At 40.5% G+C, this 25,912-nt stretch overlaps 1 protein-coding gene across 2 annotated transcripts in view; it reads right to left on the bottom strand.

Annotated features, from left to right (window-relative positions):
- Positions 1–25,912, bottom strand: part of TLL1 (tolloid like 1) — a 397,022-nt gene that overhangs the window by 326,027 nt on the left and 45,083 nt on the right. Inside the window, exons 1-2 of one of the 2 annotated variants that reach the window (XM_075930162.1) lie at positions 15,851–15,900; positions 15,001–15,088 (exon numbers count right to left, since the gene is read on the bottom strand). The exons of the other annotated variant lie outside the window; for it this stretch is intronic. The gene's annotated coding sequence lies outside the window, so the exon portion shown is untranslated. Of the gene's footprint in view, positions 1–15,000; positions 15,089–15,850; positions 15,901–25,912 lie in introns of those variants that run through there. 2 annotated transcript variants of the gene reach the window in all.

Raw genomic sequence — 25,912 nt, 5'->3', positions numbered from 1 at the left:
TATCTCTACATAGGGATAAAAGATCCATGGCAGAGCTGCAGCTGGCCCTGGTCCCACCTTTATGCCTTAAATATAAGAATTTATTTTGTTTTTATGCCTTTGTGGACACACCCTTAATGTCTTTGAGGCTCCAATTATTTCCCTTTAAAAATGGCAGTATTTGCCTACCTCACAGGATTGAGGGACTAAATCAGCTAATATTCATGAAGCATGGTGAGAGCCCAAACTTTTATTTTGATTTAATAGAATGCACCATTTACGAGGCAATTTCAGGGGACCGAGAATTAAATTAAACAAAGGGGCCAAATGGACCACATCCAAACTGACAACTGTGTGAAGTCTGACTGCCAGAGAACTTTGGGGCCATTAAACTAGTTTTTCTGAATGCTGATATTTATATCAAGTTCAAATAAGAACAAGAGACTCTTTTAAACTTCATAAAGCCACGGTTATAATAAATTATCCTGCAAATTAAAATGATCTGGTTTACATAAAGCAGGAAAGCTGCTAGTAATATGCCTTTCTCCAATTAAATACATATTACTCCATACACATGAGCTATCAAAAAAGGCCTTAGCTTTTAAAAAAAAAAATGCTTCCAACAGATTTACAAAGAATTTTTACCTTACATTGATGGGAAAAGTAGAAGACCCTGCAGCTTGTGAAATAAATTAGTTTGCATGGCTTTTGTTTTTATACACCAGAGCCAATTCTAGCCTCAAAACTAAATGCATGAACTATAATGTGCGCCAGTGGAAATTACATGTGTGTGTTGGACAGTATAAATGGGTCCTCTGCATGTTTTTCTTTCTTTATAGTTGCCCTCTGATTAAACTTTAAAGGAGAACATTTTCTGTGTTTGCTGGAGAGCCACAGTCTTGGACGATCAGTTTTACCTTATTGTTTTATACGTGCTACTTGCTTTGAAGGAAAGGAATGCATGGATAATATGAATTTTGTTTTAGTGGAACGGTAGAAAAAGAAATTCAAGTTATGTTCTCAGCTTTGCACCAGACTTTGTGTGGGACTTTGCTTAAATCACTAAACCTAACTTCCTTATCCCCTTTCTTCCCCCTCATAAAATAGGGATAAATAATACATCCCTTATATCTTAGACTACACTAATATTTTGCTGTGAAGCTCAGAAATTTGGCTCGCTACATTACATTTGCTTTTGTAATGTCATCACTGAAAAACAGCTTTTATGACTAACTCCAATTAGGGTGTAATTTTTCCCATTCCAAACTGACAGTGTTCAGTTCATAGTGAGGTAATATTTCCGCAAGGACAGTGGCTAGGTTTTCCTTATCCATCATGCAGGTACCCATGGCAATTTGTCACCCTCCTTGGCCCCATTCATGTCCAATGTGATATTCTGGAGTTTCTATTTAAACTGTTAATAACTTTTCAAGTTAGAATTTAAAATGAAGGACAGTCTACTATTTCTGTCCTTGAACTGTCTGTAGCATGAGCCAGAGTCAAAAACCACCTAGGAAAACTCATTTGAATCATATGACTATCTCTCAAGAAGTTTTCTTGAAAAGACCAAAAGCTAGGAGCCAAGTGCTGTAATCAGCGTCATCTCCTGAGGAAACAGAAAGTCCATCAGAAAATCCAGATGGAGTTAAAACTGCACATTGAAGCAGTAACTCATGCTCTATGTTCTCTATTACACTCATCTCAAAGAAAGCTGGATGAGGGATATGATGCAGACATGGACATATAGCCAGTAATAATCTCAGTTGGACTGAACTGTATAATCTTGGGATAGAGGCAGGTACGAATTTGTAGCTAGGGGCTGGTTCTCCAACTAAATGCCTCAAGATCAGCTAATTTGTGCATGAATCTTGGAGCATCAGTGAAATTACAGGTTCTCATCCTTCTCACAGGAAGGGCTGGGTAGTCTCTAAAGAGCTTCAGATATTTGTTTGCAATAAACCCAATATTTACTTTCATCTAGAGAGCTGAAATAGCAACAGATTTGTTGCAAGAGATAAGCATTTGAACTGTTTGGACAAACCAGGGATTAGGAATTTATCTGTTTTATCTTTAACTTATCCTTGATCACTTTCATGGGATAGCTACTCAACATGAAATGTAAAACATATTTTTAGTCATTAATATCTAATCAGCATTAATTTAATATGTACCTTAATTCATGGGATGTTAATGTAAACACAGTATATATTTTAAGAATAAGAACCTCCATGAACAGCAAGAGAATATTAAGAAATAAAATATCCAGGAGCAAATGGGTTCTGATCCAGGAAAAACTAGGCTTAGTGGCCTACAACCAATACAAACTCCTTGGGCTATGCATGTATAATGGTCACTTTGTATTCTGAAGACTATATCCATTCCCTTTCTGCAACTAAGAAATTAATCATTCCACATAACCTCTCCCTAAGGATGAATGTTTTGATCCACCCAATGTGAAAATTAAACTCTTGAAAACAATAGCGTGTATATAGTTTGCATTTCAATTTAACATTATAATGCAGTTTGGTATCCAAGAAGATGAAAGGGAGAATTATAAATATAAAAATGTAATAAAATATGTTCTTCCCCCACCTCCTCTTTTAATTCTGGGGAACAACTGAAAATTCATTGACAGCAAAGGAAATTTAGGGCACTCCACACTCTACAGAATGCACTTCGCAAGATCTGGTGTTTTCTCTCTCCACATATAATTAATAACAGCTAGAGCTGTGCAAAATAAATGATATTTTAAAATTTATCAGCAGTTCCAAAAAAACTCTTAAAAGAAGTTAGGTCACCTGAAACAAAACAAAAATAAGCAAATTTTTTCTTACTCGAGAAATTTAAAAAAAAAGATTTATTTCAAGTTGAAACAAATGTTTCATTTGACCTGAAGCTAAATTTGGAAACAAAGACCTAAATTGATAAGGGAACTGATATCCTAACTCCAATATTTACACATCGTTCAAAAAAGGGAGGGAGAAGGAGAGGTACCCTCTTTATAGCTAACGTGGCTATGACACTCACCTGGGATATAGGAGACCAATATTTAAATTCCATTTCTGAAGCAGGCACTTGAACCCTGGCTTCCTTCTTCTGAGTTATGTGCCCTATTTAGCTATAGACCTCCTAATCTCTGCAGCTGTTCCACTTAGAAAAGATCAGTGTTCCCTCTAAACTGAGCACTTGGGTGGCCACCCCCAAGAGACCGAAATGCCCCTATCTCCACTGATTAGCAGAGCTCCCACAGCTGCCAGCATGTGTTTCTACTGTTGGTGTACATTCGCACATGCCTCTGTACATAATAAAATTTATTCCACACATGGAAGGAAAAAATTAGAGGGAACATTGGTGTAGATAATTATCTATTGATTGGAGCAGAGACCAGAACCTGGGTGTTTTCCTGCCCAGGCATTTGCCTTAACTGCCAAGCTATAATTATTTATACAAAGTGGAACAACTGTAACAGAAAAGTTTGAGAGAGCAGGGACTCAACGCACATCTTCCCTAATGCATCCCAGATAAGTGTCCTAGCCACTGGCATATTGGGTATATACGAGCCCACCAGCACCACCTCTTCCTCCTCCATTCTGTGAATGGTGCCACAAAGGTGTTCAGTACCTAAATGCCCTTGTGAATCTAACCTGAAAAACTGACACTTCCTACTTTGCTTCTAATTGTTTTAAAGTACTTTATAGCATCACCGAATAAGCCAAAGATAGAAAATAAGAGAAAAAGTGAACCTGCGTGTGTGTGTTAATTGATATACAACAAGATATTAGTTAATTCCCTTGTGCCTGAGGGAAGCTACCTTTGAAATAAGAGTAGAACATTTTTAATTCACTATCTTCCATCTGATACCTTCAGTGTAAACATTCTTGATTTTTATCTACTGAACACATCAGCTTTAGTATGCAATTTGTTTGTTTTAAGGAAATTGCAGCACAGACAGAGGGCCAAATTTAGCATCCCCGTAGACAAACAAAGTAGATAAGCTGTGTGATGGGATCTTTATAGGGGGTTGGAATAGAAAAGGAATCCTTTCTTCACAGACTGCAAAATAGTAGGATAACCCCTCCATTCAACTACTGTATATTGCAGCCTTGGTAGATCTCAGACTGATTAGTTCCTCTTCCTGAGTCTTGGGCTCACTCCTAATCCACCCAACTTGTCAGAAGCTAGGACACAGAGACCTAGAAGAGACCCTGCTGAACATTGGGGACAAAGGCAACAAATATTGCCTTTCCTTTTTGAAGTGGAGCTACATGGCTTCTGGATCAAGACATGACCATGGCCAAAGAGAAGGAAGCAGGAGTTAGCCTAAGTGATTTGCCCATGGTGGTATAGGAATGTGGTGGAAGAGGAAAGAATAGAATTCAGGTCTTCTGTCTTCCACATTTGTGATCTAGCTACATAATCACCCCTTCCTTCAAAAAGGAAAGCCCATTCCCCTACAGAACTCTTCTTTATACACTACTGTAGATACTTAAAAATTCCTTAACATTTATTACTATGAGGGTTAAACTACAGAAGATGTTTGAATATTAATTTCTTACCCTGATCTTTATATACTTTTCTTGTCTGTTGAACAGTTAACAATGCAGAACAGGGAAAACTTATGAGCTTGAAATAAAAAAGACAATAAGAACAAAGAATGAATATATCTATTCTGAAATTAGACAGGGTGGGTTCTTTTGGTTTTATATACATTAGATTGAGTAAGATGTTTGATGGAATTTGTGGCCCTTTATTTGACTAGACCTAGCTCTTCATAGTGACAATATTTTTTTTTCAGTTTATGTATTGCTTTCTTGGCTTTTTCTTCCCTAGAAAATTGATATAAGTACTGCATTTTTTATTTTTGACAAAGAAAATAAATGGAATCATTGCAGTGTAAGAGTTCAAAAATACTGTATAACCATTACATATAATATTTTGTAATTTTTCATTTCCCCATAATGACTTAATTAGTTGATACCATTTGCTGAAATATGCGTATGAAAAGTTTTGGAAGAATAATAAAATATTAGAACCTCCCTCAAATGTATTTTATAAACTGATAAACTTTATCATCCAAATGTGACTATAGAAGATTAGGAAGAAATTGACTTGAATAGCTAAATAAATTGGTACATCATTTGTGCAGAAAGTATGGTTAAAATGCTCCAGTTCTACATTTAAAAACAAGAAAGTCTGTTCAGCAGTTCGCAGGGTCAATGCAAAGTTCATATATAGACAATCTATATAGTTGGATAACGCAGTTTTGTCTGATAACTTCTGATCCACAGCAGTTCTCTTCCCCCTGCCCGCTCCCACAACATGAAACAAGAACAAGTCTAATAGTGCAATTAGCATAGGTAAAACTAGAGATGGATGAGAATATAGCCACATCCCACAAAAATTGAGGGTTTTTTTTAAAAACTTTTGCATCCCTCATCAAGATAAAGTCAAAATTTGTATATATAAATCAACCCAAAAAAATCAGTTAATGTCAACTGAAACATTTTATATCAGTTTCAATGCTTTTTCCCCACTGTAATTTTAATTTTAAAATGAACATTCATTTCAGACAAATTCAATGAAAATATTATTTCTAGATTATCTAAAAGGAACTATTACAAAAAAATTCAAAATGAGAAATTTGTCTAAAAATCCCCCCAATGTTTTTCCAGAGAGTTTTTGTTTTGTTGTTTTCATGAATCTGCAATTTTGATTTAAAACTTTTTTTAATCCTCTAATTCAAACATATTAATAAGGAATAGATGCTGACACTATCCTTAGCATCTTGCTGCATAAGTTGCCTCACTGGTTTCAATTAAGCTACTTGTAGAGTAAGGCCATACTCATTGAATTAGAAATCTCTAAGGGATATTTTTCAACAAAATTTCTCCACTAAAATTTACAGTCTCATTACAAATCATGGCCAAAAAAGTTAGTTTTAAGCAGCTGTTATGAAATAGCATGTTTTTCACTGAACCACAAACACCACAAGATTGGAACTCAATTGTGCTTGGATTTGGGAATATAGTTTCTGCCCAAAAGAGCTTAATTTTAAGAACACAAATAGTCTAATTCAACTAAAAACAAAGATTCCAGCAAAAAACTAGTCAGAGAGCAACCTAGGTAATAAAACTAATTAGCCTATTAGAAATATGGTAAATTGAGAGGCCCTTTAATTAACAGTTGGTGTAAACTACACTGAAAACCTTGAGTACTTGGCTGTTTAAGACAGGGAGTTATCTATTGGAGATTGGAATGAGAGGGTGAGTTGGGGGACGTAAAGTCAGTTGAAGTCAGTAGCAAAGCTCCCATTGACTTCAATGAAATGGTGTAATAGTTAAAAGGAAGACGTGATAGAAGAAACCTTCTTGGTGTTCCAAGCCAGGCAGTAACATGGTAGGCACTAAGAGTGTACACTTCATATTCGCCAAATGAGAAGGCGGTCAATTCCATTTACCAACATTCACTGTCAACTATACTACAGCTTCAGTGTGGACAAATTCACTCCGAAACTTTAGTGCACCAGTATGTATTACATGCACCCCTTTATATTCCATTATCTTTTCTATTTGATGCACTTTGGAATTTTTTTGTAATGATTTATGGTACATTGGTTCTAGAACTACAGTGCTATGTATTCTAAAATTCCACTATCTGCAATGAATGGTTAGAGCTGTTCCCAAACCAGAATTTTACCCTGAAAACAAACATTGACTTCTGGCCTTTACAATTAATCACTCTAAAACTCTGGTAGCAGAAGGCCTGCTTAAGAAAATATACTTCTTTCATCTCTGTGGGGCGGTGTTACATAGCTTTTCCTGCAAAGCTGGCAACTTCTGACTCACTCTTATATTTGTGAGAAAGACTCTGAGCAGGCAACTTCTAACACTGATTCTCAGCATTATATTTCCTTCTCCACCAAAAATAAGGAAGTGCATTACGTAAGAAAACAAAAGATGAATAACTTATTGCCCTTTCAGCTAGTGTGGATATTTACAAATCTACATCCTTGCTGAGACAGTAAAAAAAAAAAGTACAAACTCTTCAGGACTGGTAATTTTACTGGATTAGCTATCAATGATTTTGGTAGATCTAGGGAGGGTGAAACAGCAGCTATGAACAGCTACTCTCCATATACAGCTCAATAAAACTCACAGTGAAACTTAATTTTACCAGCCAATCAATTAACAGAAATATGGTGTATGTAGCTATGTAACTGAAAAGACTCAGATGACATTGTTTTCTTTGCACTACCTCTTCTGCTACACTGCTCTTTTGCTGCAGAAATAATTGCCATTTTTGTTTCAGCTCATATACAGAATATTATAGATAGTGTTTTACAACTGCTTTTCTACACACACCACATTAGTTCTTTGTCATTCTTCCAGTGTATATTTCTCTTATAGTACTCGGTGTTTTGAGAAGCTCCAGCTTCTCAAAACATATACGTTTGAAATCTTAGTTTTCCATTTAAAAATGTTTCAAGCTTATATAGTCAGAGCCATGTTGGGCAATATGAATCCTAACAGCTCAAAGAGCAGAAGGCCCAATATCACTGGGTCATGATATCAGATCACTTAGCACCGTGGTCCCCGCCATGGCGCCCGCGGGGGCATTTGCATACGCCCGCCAGGTGCTCAGGGCTGGCCTGGCCCCGGGCACATGGCGCGGCGCTTGCGGGGAGCATCAGCCCCGGGCGCGCGGCGCTTGCGGGGGGAAAGTGCCGGCCCCCGGGCGCGCGGCGCTTGTGGGGGGAAAGCGCCGGCCCCCGGCCACGCGGCTATGGGGGGGGCCCCAGCCCCCGGCCGTGCAGCTATGGGGGGGGCACCCCCGGCCGCGCGCAAGTGTCCCCACCCCCTGGCGCCCAGCGGGTGAACGGCCACGCCCCCGGCGCCCAGCAGGCGAACGGCCACGCCCCCTGCCACCCGACAACCTCAAAAGGTTGGGGACCACTGACTTAGCACTAGCAATACTGTTTGCTAACAGCAGACATATATTTTGCACTATGACAGTACACTTTAATTCAAAACGAAGGTAGTATACTGGTATTCTAGTGGGTAAAGCATAGCACCAGATATCCCAAATTAGGATTTTCATTCCCAGTTAGAATCATAGAACACTAGAACTGGAAAGGATCCCTAAGGGATCATCAATCCAGTCCTCTGCCCTCATGGCAGAACCAAGCATCTCAATCATCCCTGATAGATGTATATACAACCTGCTCTTAAATATCTCCAGTGATGGAGATTCCACAACCTCCCTGGGCAATTTATTCCAGTGTTTGACTACCCTGACAGTTAGGAAGTTTTTCCTAATGTCCATCCTAAACCTCCCTTGCTGCAATTTAAGTCCATTGCTTCTTGTTCTATTCTCAGAGTCTAAGGAGAACAATTTTTCTCCCTCCTCCTTATGACAGCCTTTTAGATACTTGCAAACTGCTATCATGTCCCTCTCAGTCTTCTCTTTTCTCAACTAAACAAGCCCAATTGTTTCAGCCTTTCCTCACAAGTCAGGTTTTCTAGACCTTTAATCATTTTTGTTCCTCTTCTCTGAACCTTCTCCAATTTCTCCACATCTTTCTTGAAATGTGGTTCTCAGAACTGGACACAATACTCCAACTCAGGCATAATATCAGTGCAGAGAAGAGCAGAAGATGTAAAGGTAGGTCTTCTCAAGGGGGGGGGGGCTTAACTTGAAATAAGCTACCCAATTTGCACTACATAAATTGTAAACCTTATTTTGAAACTATTTCAAAATAACTCATTTTGAAATTTGGGGCATCCACACAGCAACACATTTTGAAATAGCGTGCTACCTCGAACCAGCCTTTTTCCCTAGTGCAACAAGATTTACCAGGATGATGTAATAGTGTCTGTTATTTAAAAAATATTTTGAAATAATGGGCAGCTTTTGTAGATGTGGGGTAGCTATTTTGGAATACCTCTGGTATCCCGAAATAGCTGTACGGTGTAGACATACCCTAAAAGACCAAGGCAGTAACACGTAGAATCTCATTGGATCATTCAGATATCAGTTTTGTCCATATATATTCCAGTGTATTACAAGGTTATATTGTTATTTTCATCAATACAAACAGAAAAAAATATGCATTGTCAAGTGATTACATTTAAGAATTGCATTAGGTGGGCTGTAAGTAGGATAAGCTTATTTATAGCAAAATATAGAAACAGCTCTTTGTGCATATAGTATGACTGACGACAGCCTTCCCTGATAGGATAACACAAGAACTAGGGGGTCACCAAATGATATTAATAGGTAGCAGGTTTAAAAAGAACAGAAGGAAGTACTTCACACAACACCCTAACCTGTGGAACTTCTTGCCGAAACTATAACAGAATTTAAAAAAGAGCTAGATAAATTCATGAAGGATAGGTCCATCAGTAGTTATTGGCCATAATGGGCAGGGATGGTGTTCATAGCCTGTCAGAAGCTAAGAATGGATGACAGGGAGTGGATCACATGATAATTACCTGTTCTGTTCTTTCCCTCTGGGGCACCTGACATTGGCCACTATCTGAAAACAGGATACTGGCTTTGATTTGACCCAGTATGGTTATTCTTAGGGTGTGTCTAGACTACAGGGTTTTTTCCAAAGAGTGGCCTTTCTTTGAAAAAACTGTACCTGCGTCCAGGCTGTCGCTGTGTCCTGTCAACAATAAATCGAAAGAACACAGCAGTAAACCTTGTTTTACAAAGAAGAACACCTTTTTTGACAGATCTGTCAAAAAAGGTGTGTGTGGAGACACCGGGAGCCTGTTCTTTTGGAAAAAAAGGCCTCCAGAAAGAAGCCCTGGTGGACATTCCATCTTTTACATGCTGAGCACCTCTATGGTTCCTGTCCTCAGCCTTTTAAAGCTGCGGACAGGCACCCAGACAGGCATTGCTGTCAGGAAGCTAGCTAGAGCACCTGTGTAGCCATGTTCCAGCCTCAAGGCCCCCCTGGCCCTTCTTGGGACAATGAGAACCCACTCATGGGCACCAAAAGGTGGGCAGCAGCCTGGTGTGGCCCAGAAATTAAAAACCTCCTGGAGCTCTGGTCCCAAGAAGAATCCCTGCAGCCATGCCACAGGAATGCAGACCTATATGAGTGCATGGCCCAGGGCCTGGCATCACCTCCACTCTATGGACCAAGTCAGGGCTAAGGTGAGAATGACAGAAGGGGTATGCCAAGCCCCAAGACCAGAGCTCCCGCTCTGGGGCAGCCCTACAGAGCTGCCCATATTATGTATACCTGGAGCAGATTCTGGGCAATGGGGGGAGTCCAGGTTACTCCAGCATATTGTGGACCAATCCCTGAGGGATGATGACCAAGAAGGAGGGATGGGAGAGCTGCACCCAGAGGAGGAGGAGGAGGAAGACAGCAAGGACTCTCTTCCAGAAGCCAGTCCTTCAGACCCCAGAGGCCTCCCAGGTGTCCATGGATATCAGGGAGGGAACATCAGGTGAGTGCTTTGAAGTGTCACACATGGGTGGGTTGGCAGTGTGGGGGGGCCATCTAGTCCCATTGTCACTGTGGGGCCCCTGTGATGCTTTCAGGCTGCTGCCCAACTCACACACGGTGTCACATGTAACACCCCTGAGTCTCCTGTCCAAAGAAGAGCTCCTGACAGAGACAGTATTGATTGTCTCCTCCTCTTTTCCTCCACAGCCAAACCCTCTACCCAACAGGGGAGCACCACACGTGCCCCACCACCATCCTGGACACGTGGCACCCATGGGCACTGGCGTGTCCACACTGACATACTGAAAGAGCATGTAGTGATCCTGCAGGACCTCAACAGGACCCTTCAGCAGTGGACAGAGGCAGAGGCCGAGTGGTGCACCAGGCTGCTGGATGAGCTGGCCAGCAGCGTACTGACATCTGTACCACTATGCGGGAGGTTCTAGCTTTTCCTGCCTGTCACGGGCACCACTCCTCCTGCATGCCAGAACCCTACTTCCCCAGCCTCCCCGTTTCCCCAGCCTCCTCTGCTCCCGAGCCCTCACAGGCCCAACAGCTGCCCCCACTCCCCCCGCCCTCCCCCGCTTAGGCCAGGACTGGCTCACTCTCCACCCGAGCGCAAGGCTGTGGTGGTGCCAGGACACAAGAAGGTTGCAGGACCCTGCAATCAGGGAAGAAGCCGCCTACTTGAGTCCCCTCCCTCCCCAGGTTGTCAGTCCCCCTCCAGGTTTTCAGTCCCCTACCACCGCAGTTAAAGGACATTTCAGTTATATAACAAAATCTTTATTTTTGAGTGACCGATTTACCTTATATATAAACAATTGAACAGTAAAAAACTTTTTTTAAAAAACATTTAGCACATTTTCCTTTGATAGTGTTTCTAATAAAAAAAATGTCTATGTACAAAGAAAACCGGGTGTGTATGTATTCTTTATGGGAAGAGGGTTAGGGTGGTGGAGGGACAGGTAGGGTGAGCCATGCCAAACCCCCCATGGGGGTGGCCCTGGGGAGTCAGTGGGCTCCTTCTGACAACCTCTCCCTCAGGGCCTCTCTGATTCGGACACCAGACTGGTGAGCCTGGCAGATGGCAGCCGTCTGGGGCTGCTCAAATGGCCTTCCCTCGCCATCAGCACCTGTCCCCCACCCTTGAGGAAGGCCTCCCCCTTTCCTCTCCACCAAGTTATGAAGGGCGCAACATGCAGCCACCACCTCCGGAATGTGACGTTCACCCATCTCTAGGCACATTAGGAGGCAACAGAACCTCCCTTTCAGATGTCCGAACATGCATTCCACCTGGATGCAAGCCTTGCTAAGATCCGTGTTGAAAAGCTCCTTGCTCGCATCCAGCTGGCCGATGTAGAGCTTCATGAGCCCCAGCATCAGGGGGTAGGCTGTGTTGGCCACGATGCACACCGGCATCTGCACGTCCCCAAGCGCCAGGTCCCCCTGGGGGAAAAATGTTCCTGTCTGAAACCTGCAGTACAGGTAGGAGTTGTGGAATACGAGGGCATCACGTGCCTGCCCCGACCACCCAACACAAATGTCCATAAAATGTCCCCGGTGGTTGACTGGGACCTACAGCACCATGGAATAGTAGCCCTTCCGGTTTATAAATTGGGGTGCTCAATGGGGCAGTGTGCAGATTGGGATGTGTGACCCATCGAGGACTCCTCTGCAATTTGGGAATCCAAGGGCAGCAAACCCGGCAATGATGTTGTCCAGGTCCCCGAGATGTATGAACCTCTTCAACAGCTCCTCATTGATGGCCCTCAACCTGCAGCACAAGACCAATAGACAGAAAACAGGGAGTTAGGCAGGTTACCTAAGAGCTTGGGAGGCAAACCCCTCCCCCCCCACGATCCACCCCTTCCCTTGTCAGGATGTCCTCCTCCCCCGCATCAGCGCAGGGTTGGCCAAGGAGCCGCCACTTCATCCCCCACTCCCTCTTGCCCTTGCCTGGCAGTGCCCCTTTCTCAACCCTTGCACTCAGCAGAGCCTGTCCCCTGAACATGACTTACCTCCATCGAAATGGCCTCAATGGTAGACTTCCCCATGCCAAACCGGTGTCCCACGGAGTGGTAGTTGTCGGGGGTGGCCAGCTTCCAAAGAGCGATTGCAACCCGTTTCTGCAGGGGGATGGTGGGCCGCAGGTGGGTGTCCTGGTGTTGCAGAGCAGGGGCAAGCCAGCCACACAGCTCCTGGAATGTGGCCTTCCACATCCGGAAGTTGTGGAGCCACTGGTTGTTATCCCAGAGCCCCGTGATGAGCCGGTCCCACGAGTCCGAACTCGTCTTATGCCTCCAAATCTGCCTGTCCCCAAAAGAGTTGGGGGGCAAGGACAGAGCTCCTGCATCCCAGACAAAGGTCTCATAGGTCTGATCCAGTTCCATATGGGGCAGGAGATTCATGACAGTCAATATGGCAGCATGGGGCCATTGCCTGCCCAGGGGCAGCTCAGACTCCATGGCCAAAAAGACAGTGAAAAGCAGAAAAACAACCTAGAAAATGAACTGCTTTGGTGTCCGAGAAAGCAGGGCAACCAGAGCAAGCACTGCAGCAGCTTTGCTTTCCCTCTAGGAGGTAGGCAAGCCAGAAGCAGAGCAACGGCTGACCAGGGGGATTCCTTTAAGCATACGTCTCTGCAAAGGGCAGGCAGCAGCACCAGGAAGTAAAGGCTGCCCCCATGCCCTGCCAGAAGCAGTTCTGGGTGCCAGTAGTCTGGACACTTTCGAAAAAGCGGATCAATTTTTCGATCTGCATAATGCAATCTAGACTCTTTTTCGAGGTGTGTAATCTAGACGTAGCCTCAGACACACTACATTCATGACGCCTTATTTAAAAAATACCTAATATGGATAATTATGTTTGCATTTATTTCAGTCAAACTCATATGCAAAATATCAAACCAAGAACACGGTAAGCAATATTAATACTGAATAAAGGTATCGGCCACAGAAACATTATACATGTTCAATATTAAAAATACCACTTGGTCACAGAAGTCATGGCTATTGTGACCATTTATGACTTCAGCTTCAACCCCTCTTGGGCTTAGAATGTCAGTCCTGAACAGTGAGCCTCTGTCTTCAGACCCATTATGACCGTAACAATATTTTGTACCATTTCCCTATGACTGTTCTGTGAATTTTGCTTAATTTTATAGTGACAAAAATCAGACACTGCATTTAGTTTCCCCCCTCGCTTTCTGTGACATAGTTGCAGGTTGTACCCCAGCAATCATGAAACCATTGTACCTCCCTAACTCTTCAGTCTGGGCTGTCTCTCAATACTATCCCTGGGTCTGGCAGGCAACTCCTCCAGGCACGGAGATCACTCAAGCATCAGCCCTTGGAGCCCCTCATCCAGCAAAAATTGCTGGAAGGCTCTCTAAGCCAGCTAATCACTCCAGCCTCCAACACTGCAACCCAGTAATATACCATCTTACACTGCTCAAGACTCCCTAGGACAGTGCAAGCTCATTAATTAGTTCACCATTCCTAAAAAGGGGAGTAGACATAAAACAGCCCTTATTAACCTGAATTGAAACTCTCCAAGCTCTACAACCAAAAACAGACTGTTTAATACAATAAAGTATAAAACAGATTTATTAACTACAGAAATAGATTTTAAAGTGATTATAAGTAACCGGCGCAAAGATCAAAGATGGTTGTGTAGGAAATAAAAATAAATGTGCAGTACAAATTCTACAGACCAAGCAAGATTTTAACTGCGCAGTGTCTCACCCTAACAGATGTTAGTGTGCAACACACTGTTCTTAATATACAGACTGGATGGGACCCAAGCTGGGGAGGCAATCTCCAAAGTTCAAAGTATGTGTCCTCCAGATATCTTCCAGGTATTGAGAGGGGAGAGACCAAACAATGTCTCTGTCCCTTTTAACACTTTCTTCCAGGAGATCCCTGGAAGAGCCCTGCTGTGACATAGGGATTAGGCATCTCCTACTCTGTTTGTGTCCTCTCTCTCCGAGGAGTTCTCTGGGAGAGTGGATTCTTCTTGATGGACCACCAAAGTCTGCCCAGCCAGTCAGAAAGGCTTTGTTGCCACTAAAAGAGTGGCTATGGACATCTCCCAACCTCATAATATATTTCAGTAACACACGTAGCAACACTACAGATACAATGATAGTACATACAATTCAACTGCATATTAATGTTCAATAGAACAAAGACTTAACGGGTACCTCACAAGGCATGCATTGTACAAAACATATCAAAGTGGTGAACATGGAGGTCCAGAGTGCTACATTGAGATGCGTCATAGTTTCATCCCATTACTTCCACTTACATTGCCTTGTTCTCACTAAAGGCACAGCCACTCATGTATGTTCAAAAGAAAGTGTTTGCAATGCACTTTAAAGACTAAAAGCTCTATAGAAGTCTTAAATACATTAGTGCCTACGCTGTGGTGTGCTTGTAGAAGTACCATATTCTGCTTTGTGTCATTTAGCCAAGTTCTGACAAACCCTTTGGTCTGACAAACCAGCCTTTAGGAGTTATTTTGTTACATACCTCTGCGTTCTCAGATGTATTGACACCTACCTGTCATGATGGAGTGCAGAACTGAACCCAATATTCTAGGTGCAATCACATTGGAAGGGACCATCACTTCACTGCTCCATGACACTAACTGCAAATGCAATTTAAATACATGACCTTCCTTATCACATTTCAAGCTCACACGTAATAAGCAATCTAAAACAAGGAGGGGTTACCATTACTACTTTGTAATTTCTTCCTTCCTCTAACTTAATTTGCATTTTCCTAGGTTGAATACTATTGTACTATTTTTTATATACAAGTTTCTAACAATTCTCGGTCCCATTGTATTATTCCTCTGTGCTTGATAGGTGTTGCCAATACAAGTTTAAGATTTTCTTATTGCCTTGATAAGATCAAATACCATTAACTTCTCTGACATGCAAGCCTTGTAAATTGGAAACCATAAACCTTGATCGGTCATGATTATGAATAGACTTTTAGGCAGTGCCAATGCATGCTCTATTTGAGCCTTCTATTTTAAAAAGTTTTCAATTTCTAACTTCTACAATATTCTGATTACTTAAAGAATGGTTGTTGGGTTTTTTTGATAATTTTAGAATGATGTGCTATATTGCTACCTCACTGAAGATCCACAGTGTCCTAATGTATGTTCAAATAAATGTTAAAATAATTTAACTTTCAGGGTATATGGTTTCATAATTGAGTAGTGAGTCAGTAAGTATGATGAAATGATCAGGCAGTGGGCGTGAGACAGCTAACAGGGCTTGGTTCCTGCAACACTAAATGGTGTTAGTTTCTATTAATTTCTATGAGAAATGGTAAAGTAGGAACCAGCCACAGGGTGCATTCTGTGGAAGAAAGGAGAAAATCAGCTCTGAGTTAGCCTTACCTGAAGGAAGCAATATTGGTGATAGCATTTTCCTGAAGTTGCAGGTGCCTGCAGTGTTAGCTACTGCCTGGGACGCTCCATTTTGATGCAAATGAAGAAAGTTGATTAGTCAGAGCCTACCATGGGAGGAGCTTATGTGTCATAAAATCTGCTATTGCAGTCTTGAAAGATTCAAAGTTATGACAGGCTTCTACATATCCCAATCTCTCAAGCTGAAAGAAAGTCAATTTAGCTTAGCAGAAGCCTACACCAGACCGAAGAGATTTTGTTTTGTCTGAACAAAGGCCTGTTGTAATGCTGACAGGTTTTGCTTCATCTAAGACCTATATTGTTATGAAGTTGCCATAAGATTTTTTTTTCCATTTCCAATAGGACCTAACATTTTTAAATCAATATCTATATCTTAAATATTCCTACATCTTTTTCTGCTTCTTTATTCTTTAGCCCATCATTCCCCCTTTTATTTATTTAATCTTTTTTGACATTTGTAAAAAACATTTGTAAAGAACAAATCATGTCAAACCAATCAGATAGCTTTCTTTGATAGGATAATGAGTCTTGTGGATAAGGAAGAAGCAGCAGACATGCTATACCTAGACTTTAGCAAGGCATTTGATATGGTCTTGCATGATATTCTTATCAATACACAGTACAAATAATTGAGAAAGAAAGTAGGCTCCTCTTTCTTGTACTCTGAAAAACTAAATTTTTATGAACTACTGTTACTAGCCTAGCAAGCAACCATATTAATTGAATTTCCACTTCTTTCTAAAAAGTACCAATAGGCAGATTAGATCTGGGAAGTCAAATACAATGCAAGTCAAATGTCTATGGAGAAGTTGGTTCGGTCATGAAAAGGTCATTTATTGAAGCAACGGTTTTTGCCTTTATGAAGTGCTTGAAATTGTTAAATAAAAATTATAAAAGTTCAGTGTATTAACATTATGGGGAGACAACACAGAATAATACTGACAAACTCAAAGATTATTTGGTGCAACAATGTTCTTATTTTGAAAGAAAATTTCGTGTGGGCAGAAAGAGCTCAGGTAATTTATTATTTGCAGTGAGTTACCCAAGAGTACCAAGATCTGCACTTTCCTCCTTCATTGACATTTGTGCCAATATTACGAAGGTGAAAAGTGAAGGGACCACTGCTTTATGGTCAGGAGATAAATGCTGATTCCTCCCTCAGACTCTACATATTTATCTACAGCAATAGATTGTTGTTCATGCATTTGCTAATCTTTAATATCCTTTTACTAGAGCTGTGTCAACACAATAAAAAGCACATGTAAACATTATTTGAATAAAAACATGAATTCACTCAATATTTATGACTCCTTTCATTGTTTGTTTCCCATGAATGCAGTAACCTTGTTCACAATAATGTTCACAGAAAGCAGAAGTGCTGTTCAGATGCTTGTACTGGAATGGTTCATGGGACCAGCTTGAAATCTCCAGTTTTCCTGTTTCATAATATTTCATTTATATAATCCAGGAAGCAAAGTACTGTAATGTGAGATAGGTGACAAATCACACACCAATATTCAGTTACAAAATGAAAAGTGTTAAAAAGCAATTATGTAACTAATGCTTGCTAAACAAGATAAGTGATTTTTTTTCATGTACTTAGTTATTCATATCCTGGCTTTGTAGGGTGTAGGTTTTATAAGAGGCACAACCAATAAATAGTTACTTGGAAACCTTAACTTTTTTTCCCATGATGGTTTTTTTTGTTTTTTAAATACCCCAGAGTCGTTAAAGGTTTTTGTTTTTGTTTTTTTCTGTAACCGTTACATTTTTTTAACTTTAACTAAATGAGATAGCAAGTCAACACATTAATAAATTAAAGGAATAAGTGCCCATTACTTTGGCACTATAGAGCCATGTCTCATTCAGTTTGCTCCTTACAAGTTAGTGAAACATGTATGCACAGCTTCTGTTTAAGATATAGGGCCCCCATGGAATAGGAGCATCTCCCAACTTTTGATGTATTCTTTTCTGCTTCTCCAAGATCTTTCTTGAGTGGCAATAGCTAATTTAGTTCCCATCATCTTATACATATAGTTTAGATTACCTTTTCCAATATGCATTATTTTGCATTTATCAACATTAAAATTCATCTGTCATCTTGTTGCCCAGTCATCTAGTTTTGTGAGGTTCTTTGGAAGCTCTTCCCAATCTTCTTTGGACTTAACTAAAGTGGTTAAGTATCAAATTTTGCCACCTCATTGTTTACCCCATCCTCCAAATCATTTATGACTATGCTGAACAGGACTGATCCCAGTATAGGCCCCTATGGGGCACCACTAATAACTTCTCTCCATTCTGAGAACTGACCATTAATTCCTACCCTTTGTTTCATGTCTTTTAACCAGTTATAAGAGTGAAGGCCCTCTCATGGACTCATCCCTTGACAACATACTTTGCTTAAGAGCCTTTGGCGAGGGACCTTGTCAAAGGCTTTCTGGAAATCTAGGTACACTAGATTTCCTTTTTGTCCACATGCTTGTTTACCCCCTCAGATATTTCAAAGTTGTTTTATGATCTAATAAAACAACAAAACAATGTAAAGAATTCCATTTCCAGGCTGCAGTTTTTCCTAAATACTTCACTAAATCTAACCACATAAGAATGTTAATTGTTCAAAAATCTATATTTACATAAGATTGACGGTATTTGGTTTACAGTAAACTGGTTCCTGTGCTAGTAAAGTTAAATGACTCACTGTCCACAATAATCATGTTCCCAGGAATATTTTATTCTTTTGATTAACCAACTTGTTCTGATTGCGTAACAGTCATATTTAATCATCTTATACCCTGGCACATTTTATAAATCTCACCAGGAAAATGGATATATGGTAATTTGATAGTCTGAGGACTGATGCTCAGCCTGAGGCTAGTCACAATCTAAGACTTGGTCAGATTGTCACAATAACAGTTGTGTTTGTGGGCAAGTAGTGTAGGTTAGAAAAGATATCAAAGGGGCAAAAACGAGCATCCAGCTGCAAAAGGCTGACGAATGAATGTTTGATCTCTATCCATTCACTGGTAAAACTGTTATGCTGAAGGGATGGAAAAGAGGGCTTCTTTGTTCATATCACTCAAGAATAGGTGACTCATCGTAGCACTCAGGGTGTGCCAAATAATCAAGTTTCTACAGTTGTCACACTCAGCATTCAAAACAGCCAACAGCCAAGTAAGCTATCCAGAGGAAAAAGTAACAATCATATCCTTCACTAAGGATATGAAAGTCTCAGAGGGGTAGCTGTGTTAGTCTGTAACTTTAAAAACAACTTTTTAAATGTTCTTGATCAAGATCATCTGATTGGAAGAAGTGGGTTTTGCCTACAAACTAACAAATATATGAGCTTTTGTGAGGTGCCACAGGAAGACTTGTTTTTAAGGACCTGAAAGGCTTCCATCAACATCAATGGCCATTAGAACTATGCTTTATCCCTCTTGTACAGCACACGCCTTACAGACTACAAAAATTCCTTAGAAAATGGAACACTATACTGCTGGTAAGTCTGCTTCTGATTAAAAAAAATTGAATCCCTGATCACAGGACTTGTTTTCAGGGTCATAGCCCCATAGGGCTAGAAGAGACCTCAAGAGGTCCTGGAGTCCAGCCTCCTGCCCAAAGCAAGACCAATCTTAATGGGGATATTTCATTCAAATGTACACTATTCATGTTTAAACCACTATAGTGGAAGATTAATAATGTGCACCACAGGAAACTAAGAACAAGTGTAACCCACATACCAACTGGGTATGGTTCACTGTCCCATGTAGTGGTACTTAGAACACTTAGAGACACAATGTGCTCTACAGCCTTAGCTGAACGCCAACTGGCTTTTAGCTCAAGCTGTAGAGTCTCACGCACTAAGCTCCAGAGGTCCTAGGTTCAGCTCTGACATTTGGCCTTACACAAAGATTTAAAAACTTAGTGGTACTTGGTGGTAGTATCCAAGTATTTGTAGTTGCTCTTGTCTGAGGGCAACACCAGATCCTTCAGCATTTTTCTTAAGCCTTTCATATTTTTGAGGCTGTATTTCAGAAAAGGAGACTACAGTGATGAAAACTGTGGTTTGCTGACATGGTTATGTTTTTCCCAGTGCTGGCTAGTGGTGTCCAGAGACCACAGTCTCAGCCAGAAACATGGTACACCAGCTACACCCACTCACCGATATACATTTAAATTAGGAACTTTGCATTTGATTCTCTTCTCAGACTGCTCATTGTCTTAGTTTACTTTTAAGACATTAAAAGGCTAGAGAAGTAATGGACTTGTTTACAACACATTGCTTCACCAACTGATATATTTGTAATCATATGCTAAAAAACTTTTCTATATTTGACCATTTTCCTTCATGCATTAACTTTTCACCTGCTCTCTTTCCTTTGTGTCAGATAACAGAGTAAAGAAAACTATTTTTCATTTCACTATTTTCATTGAAGGAATGGCAAAATTCCACACAGAATTATCATACTTGTGGTTAGACTTTGGCTGAGGTTTTATTATCTTAGATCAAAAAGTAACAGTGAGGTTATAAAAGGAACTAATAACTTTACTGCAGCTAGCTTTTTTAGGTTTGATTAACAGAAAATTAGGAATTGTACAGGAAAGTTCATCTTTCTTGGACCATCATATTCACGGAGTCGGACCAGTTGCAAGTTAAAGATCAAGGTTAGTTTTAAGTAGCTGGGAATGAGGAAGCATTTTGACAAATGTTACTGCCAAAATACAGCAGTAAGTTCTAGCTACAGCTTAAAGAGATAGGCAATAGAAATCCTGGTTGCCCAGTCTCGGTCTTTTAAAAATGTCAGCATCCCATAGCCAGACAGCATGACCGTAAATGTAGCAATATAGAGATAGCAGGAAGTCCTTTTTAATCTTTCTGTAATCTCATAAAATTATACCGGAGACCAGCCTACTAACATCTTTACTAATTCATTTGCTAAATACATCATTACAGTGTTTGCAAAATCTATTGGTAGTCATTAGAAGATACATATTTATTTTTTAGAGTACTCTCAAACATGAAGGTTCCTAGTGCTGATTTAGGCCAGGTTTTATACAAGTTTACTGACATGCTGCTCTGTTTGCCACTACGCCTTAATTCTTTGTAACCAGAAAGTCCAGTCAGACTCAGACTCATACTCATAGACTCTAAGGTCAGAAGGGACCATTATGATCATCTAGTCTGACCCCCTGCACAGTGCAGGCCACAAAATCTCACCCACCCCTCCTAGAATAATCCTCTCTCCTATATCTCAGATATTGAAGCCTTCAAAGACTTTGAAAACCCCAAGATGCAGAGAATCCTCCAGCTGTGATCTGTACCCCATGCTACAGAGGAAGGCGAAAAACCTCCAAGGCCTCTGCCAATCTACCCTGGAGGAAAATTTCTTCCCGACTCCAAATATGGCGATCAGCTAAACCCTGAGCATGTGGGCAAGACTCATCAGCCAGACACCCAGAAAGTTCTCTATAGTAACTCCTATCATCCCTCCATTGACCTATTTCCCACTGATAATGAATGGTCAATTAGTTACCAAGATCATGTTCTCATCAAACCATCCCCTTCATAAACCCATCTAGTTTAATCTTGAAACCAGATAGATCTTTTGCCCCCACTACTTCCCTTGGAAGGCCGTTCCAGAACTTCACTCCTCTAATGGTTAGAAACCTTCGTCTAATCTCAAGTCTAAACTTCCTATTAGCCAGCTTATATCCATTTGTTCTGTGTCCACATTGGTATTAAACTTAAATAATTCCTCTCCCTCCCTGGTATTTATCCCTCTAATATATTTAAAAAGTGCAATCCCCCCTCAGCCTTCTTTTGGTTAAAGTAAACAAGCCAAGCTCCTTGAGTCTCCTTTCATAAGACAGGTTTTCCATTCCTCGGATCATCCTAGTGGCCCTTCTTTGTACCTGTTCCAGTTTGAATTCATCCTTCTTAAACATGGGAGACCAGAACTGCACACAGTATTCCAAATGGGGTCTCACCAATGCCTTGTATAATGGCACTAACACCTCCTTATCCCTACTGGAAAGACCTTGCCTAATACATCCCAAGTAAAAAACGGGGCCTGCTAGTGCCTGGTCAGTACTGCTGACTGGACACTAAAAATCCAGTTTCCAGAGTAACCACTATCAGTCTCCCTACCAAGATGATAGGAAGAGCACAGTTGATGCCTGGGGGAATAGCTCAGCTACTGACAGAGAAAGATGGTTCTCAGCCCCACTGCTCCATTCTGAGGGATCGGTCCATCCCACCCTTACCTTACTCTGTCCAACCCACCCTTACCTTACTCTGTCCAACCCACCCTTACCCCCTAACTGCTTCCAGCCCCTCCTACCAGGAACCAACTCACTTCTGCCCCACCATGCCCCATGATTATTCTGGGAACTGACCCCCTAGCTCCTTGGCTCTTTCTGATCCCTACCACTGTGTCCTGATTGAGCAGGTAGGCAGGCTCCACATCAGCTCTCCCTGCTTGGTAATGGGAGGAGCAATCAAGTGAGACGGATCTTGGGGAAAGAGGTGGAACAGGACTGTCCTGTTTTCAGCAATTGGCAAGTTGGCAACCCTACCCATACCATAAATCAGATCAGTGAGCATTTTATTCAGCAACATAGGTGCCTATTTAGTTTCAAACCTTGACTGGAGAAAGAACATAAACCCGTAAACTACCTCTGGACCATGACTTTTTCTGTTTCAGCCATGCCTTAGTCCCCACTAGAAATGGAGATTACCACCACGTCAACATAAGAAGAGACCATTCATTTATCTACCAATGAAATAGTGCTTCATTTAGGTGGAACAGCAGCATATCAAGGTTGACTATATAATGGAAAATGTACACTGCATAGGTACTAGCCTTTATTTTTCTGGGAATAAACCCCTATTCACAATCTGATAGCTACTCTTGTGCTACTATAGTCTTGGTGTAAAAGAACAAAGTGTGAGAAAGAATAATTGGCAACAATACTGAAGCATAAGTAAAACATTTTATTTTTTCTGTTATTTTCAGGAGAAAGATAGTGATTTCAAACCAAATTGAGATGACAACATACATTATTTCTGTTCACAATCACAATTAATTTTTACATTTGCTCACAAGTTAATTTTGTCTTAAGCCACGGAAAATAAAGGATGGTAGCTAAAGACTATTTAGCACTTTTAGTAAACTCTCTAGACCAACAACAAGCCTTCAGCTAGTACTAAGCATTCCAATATTTGCTGAATGAAATATTACCATGCAAGAAGATGGCAACATCTCATCCTTATGCAATTTAAAGTTACTATTTATATAAAATATCAGATCATTAAAACACATCTCCTTGCTCTGAGGAGCATGCAACCTGAGCTCACTCTCTGGTTTGGCAACATCCATGGTCCAGCATGAATTTAGTTAGCTGGATGTCCACTTAGCATGGATGTGATCAAGTTTCCCACAGTCCCATAAAGTTTGTTTACAGCCACTAGTCCTGGCTCTCAGTGTTCTGCACTGTTTTTTAGTTCTAATTTACTCCTAAAGTGTTGGTAATGATGCTAAACAATATTGACTTCTCATGGTTTGGCAAATACTCTGGTTCAGCATCAGTCAGGTCCTAAGGGTGCTGAACTACAGATATTCAACCTGTACTTCCTAAGCAGTGCTGATATTGAAGTTATGATAATTAAAATATGGATCCAAGAAGATAAGCTACGTGAATAAGATCCTCAAGTAGTGGATAAGAATCAATCGCCAAATGTGTTTCTGTTCAGTAGGCCTAGAATTTTTCTTATGAGGACACCAGCTTGTTGTAATGAATAGGAAATGCATTTTCACATATCTTAAGTCAAAGCCCTTCCTGTCTGAAGTAAAGAGGTGTCTGACAGATCTGATAGACAAACACATGCCTGGAAGCAATAGCACCAATTCTAGGGAAGTCTGTTGAATTCCCTCTAGAATTCTTCAGTTGCTAAAATAAATAACTGTCACACTTATATTAGGTTCACAGACCTAAGCTGCCAGGAAAAAAAAAAGACTCATAGTAAATTAGTCACTGCTAGTAGACTCACAAATGCCAATTAGAATGAAAAGGGGGAGGGTATACATTTTAAATTAAAAAGTCAGTTTCTGCACAATAAGGGTATCTTTACGCTGCAACACTATTTCAGGATACCAGAGTAACCCAAAATAGCTATCCCACATCTTCACAGCAAGCCCATTATTTCGGGTTCACTTTTCCAATGTCCCCGTAAACCTCATTCTACGAGGAGTAAGGGGCCTTTTGGAGTAGTGCATTATTTCAAAATTTGGCACAAATGATAAAATAAGCTATTTTGAATAAGCAATGAAATGAGACAATTTGCATAGCTCAAATTGCGTATCTTATTTCGAGTTAGGGTGCATCTACACTGAACCATTAGTGATTCTGCTTACCCTTTGAATTTACCATTTCCAAACGAAAGCAAGATGTCATTTTTAACTTTGGGCATGTAACTAATTTCCTTGTATACAGCAGACAGCCAAACTGCAATGGTAAAGAACTGTAGGAAAGGGTTTCCTAGTCTGCTCTTATTTGTAAAATAAACGAACACCTTACTTTGTCTAAAGTAAAGCGAACATAGCCAAAGATAAACTAAATAGTCAACCAACTAGATTTGCAGCTTCATCTCAGGACGAAATGGAGAGATTATCTGCTGACTGTAGTACCCCTTATCTCTTGCAAAATGAATGGGACAAAGAAGGGAACCACTGAGAGAATGGCCCACATACCATTAGCAAAGACAAACCAAACTCAATTCTAAGCAGTAGGTGGGTGGAATGATAAAGCAGAGTGTGACTCTGAAAAGAGTCAGGAAATTCAGATATAAGATTGCTTCAGTAGTTCTCCATTTCTCCTCAGGTTTTTTGTTTGATTTTAAATAAAGTAGCAAGAGAAAAAAAAAGTTAGGGTAGAAACTTTTCCTAGTGTTCCACAAAAACAGAGAATGCTAAAGGTTTATGTATGTTCAGGACTATTCGCCATGCAGTAACAGCTACCTTCCTTCTAAAAATCCATCTTCTCACTCTTTACTAAAAACTACAAACCAATATTAACAGCAAACAACTGTGTCTATGGCAAGGAAAGTAAATTAAATGATCATGAATAACAGAAGTTGTTGTCACTCAGAATTGAGGGACAATAGCCAAACGTATCAAGTGAAGAATTATCTATAGATATTTGGCTTTTCATCATACTCCTGGGCTAACTTTTGTGCTCAGTTAACTAATCCATGCAAGTCCAATGAAGCCAATGAGTGAGACTGGGGACAACATTTCAGCTATATGGTTTACTATAATGAAGTTATATGAAACCATTTTCCTCATCTGATGGGCCTTTACTTGCTTTCTTTGAGTTAAACCAGTCCCAACAGCAACCTGGCCTCATCTTCCCAAAGGAGCAACTTTACCAGTTAAACTTAAGAATCTCCAGTTGATGTTTGTAGTGTAGTGCCATGCCATGGCCAAACTGCATTATGCATACCCATATTCAGTCCCTTAAGTTGGGAGTATTTGTATCACAATAATGCTCAGAGGATCCAAACTACTTGTTATACAGTACCAACACAATATAAGAAACTTGCTCTACAAGTTTACTGTCAAATGCCACTTCAGTTTCTTGAAATGAAGAAATGGAAAATGATGGTTTTAAATAGAAATAAAAAATTTCATTGAGTATCAGAGGGGTAGCCATGTTTGTCTGGATATGCAAAAGTAACAAGGAGTTCTGTAGCACCTTTTAGACTAACAAATGTATTGGAGCATAAGCTTTCACGGGCAAAGACCCACTTCATCAGATGCATTTTAAGTGAGGGTTTTTTGTTGTTTTGCTTTTAAGAAAAGCCAAAATTGACAAAAAAAAAATTTCAGTGAAAAAATTGACTTTTTCAGGAAAAAAATCAATCAGCTGTAACAAGATGTAAGAAGTAGATGCAATAATGAAACAGAGGTTATAAGGTAGGCATATAGTTGCTGTGTTAGGCCACAATGCACTTCATGATTGAAATGCAACTATCTG

This window comes from Pelodiscus sinensis, chromosome 5 (assembly GCF_049634645.1).
Source record: "Pelodiscus sinensis isolate JC-2024 chromosome 5, ASM4963464v1, whole genome shotgun sequence".
In the NCBI taxonomy this organism is placed as follows: Eukaryota; Metazoa; Chordata; order Testudines; family Trionychidae; genus Pelodiscus; species Pelodiscus sinensis.
Note: the sequence above shows the minus strand (reverse complement) of the source record. Positions and strands in the feature narration are given on the sequence as shown.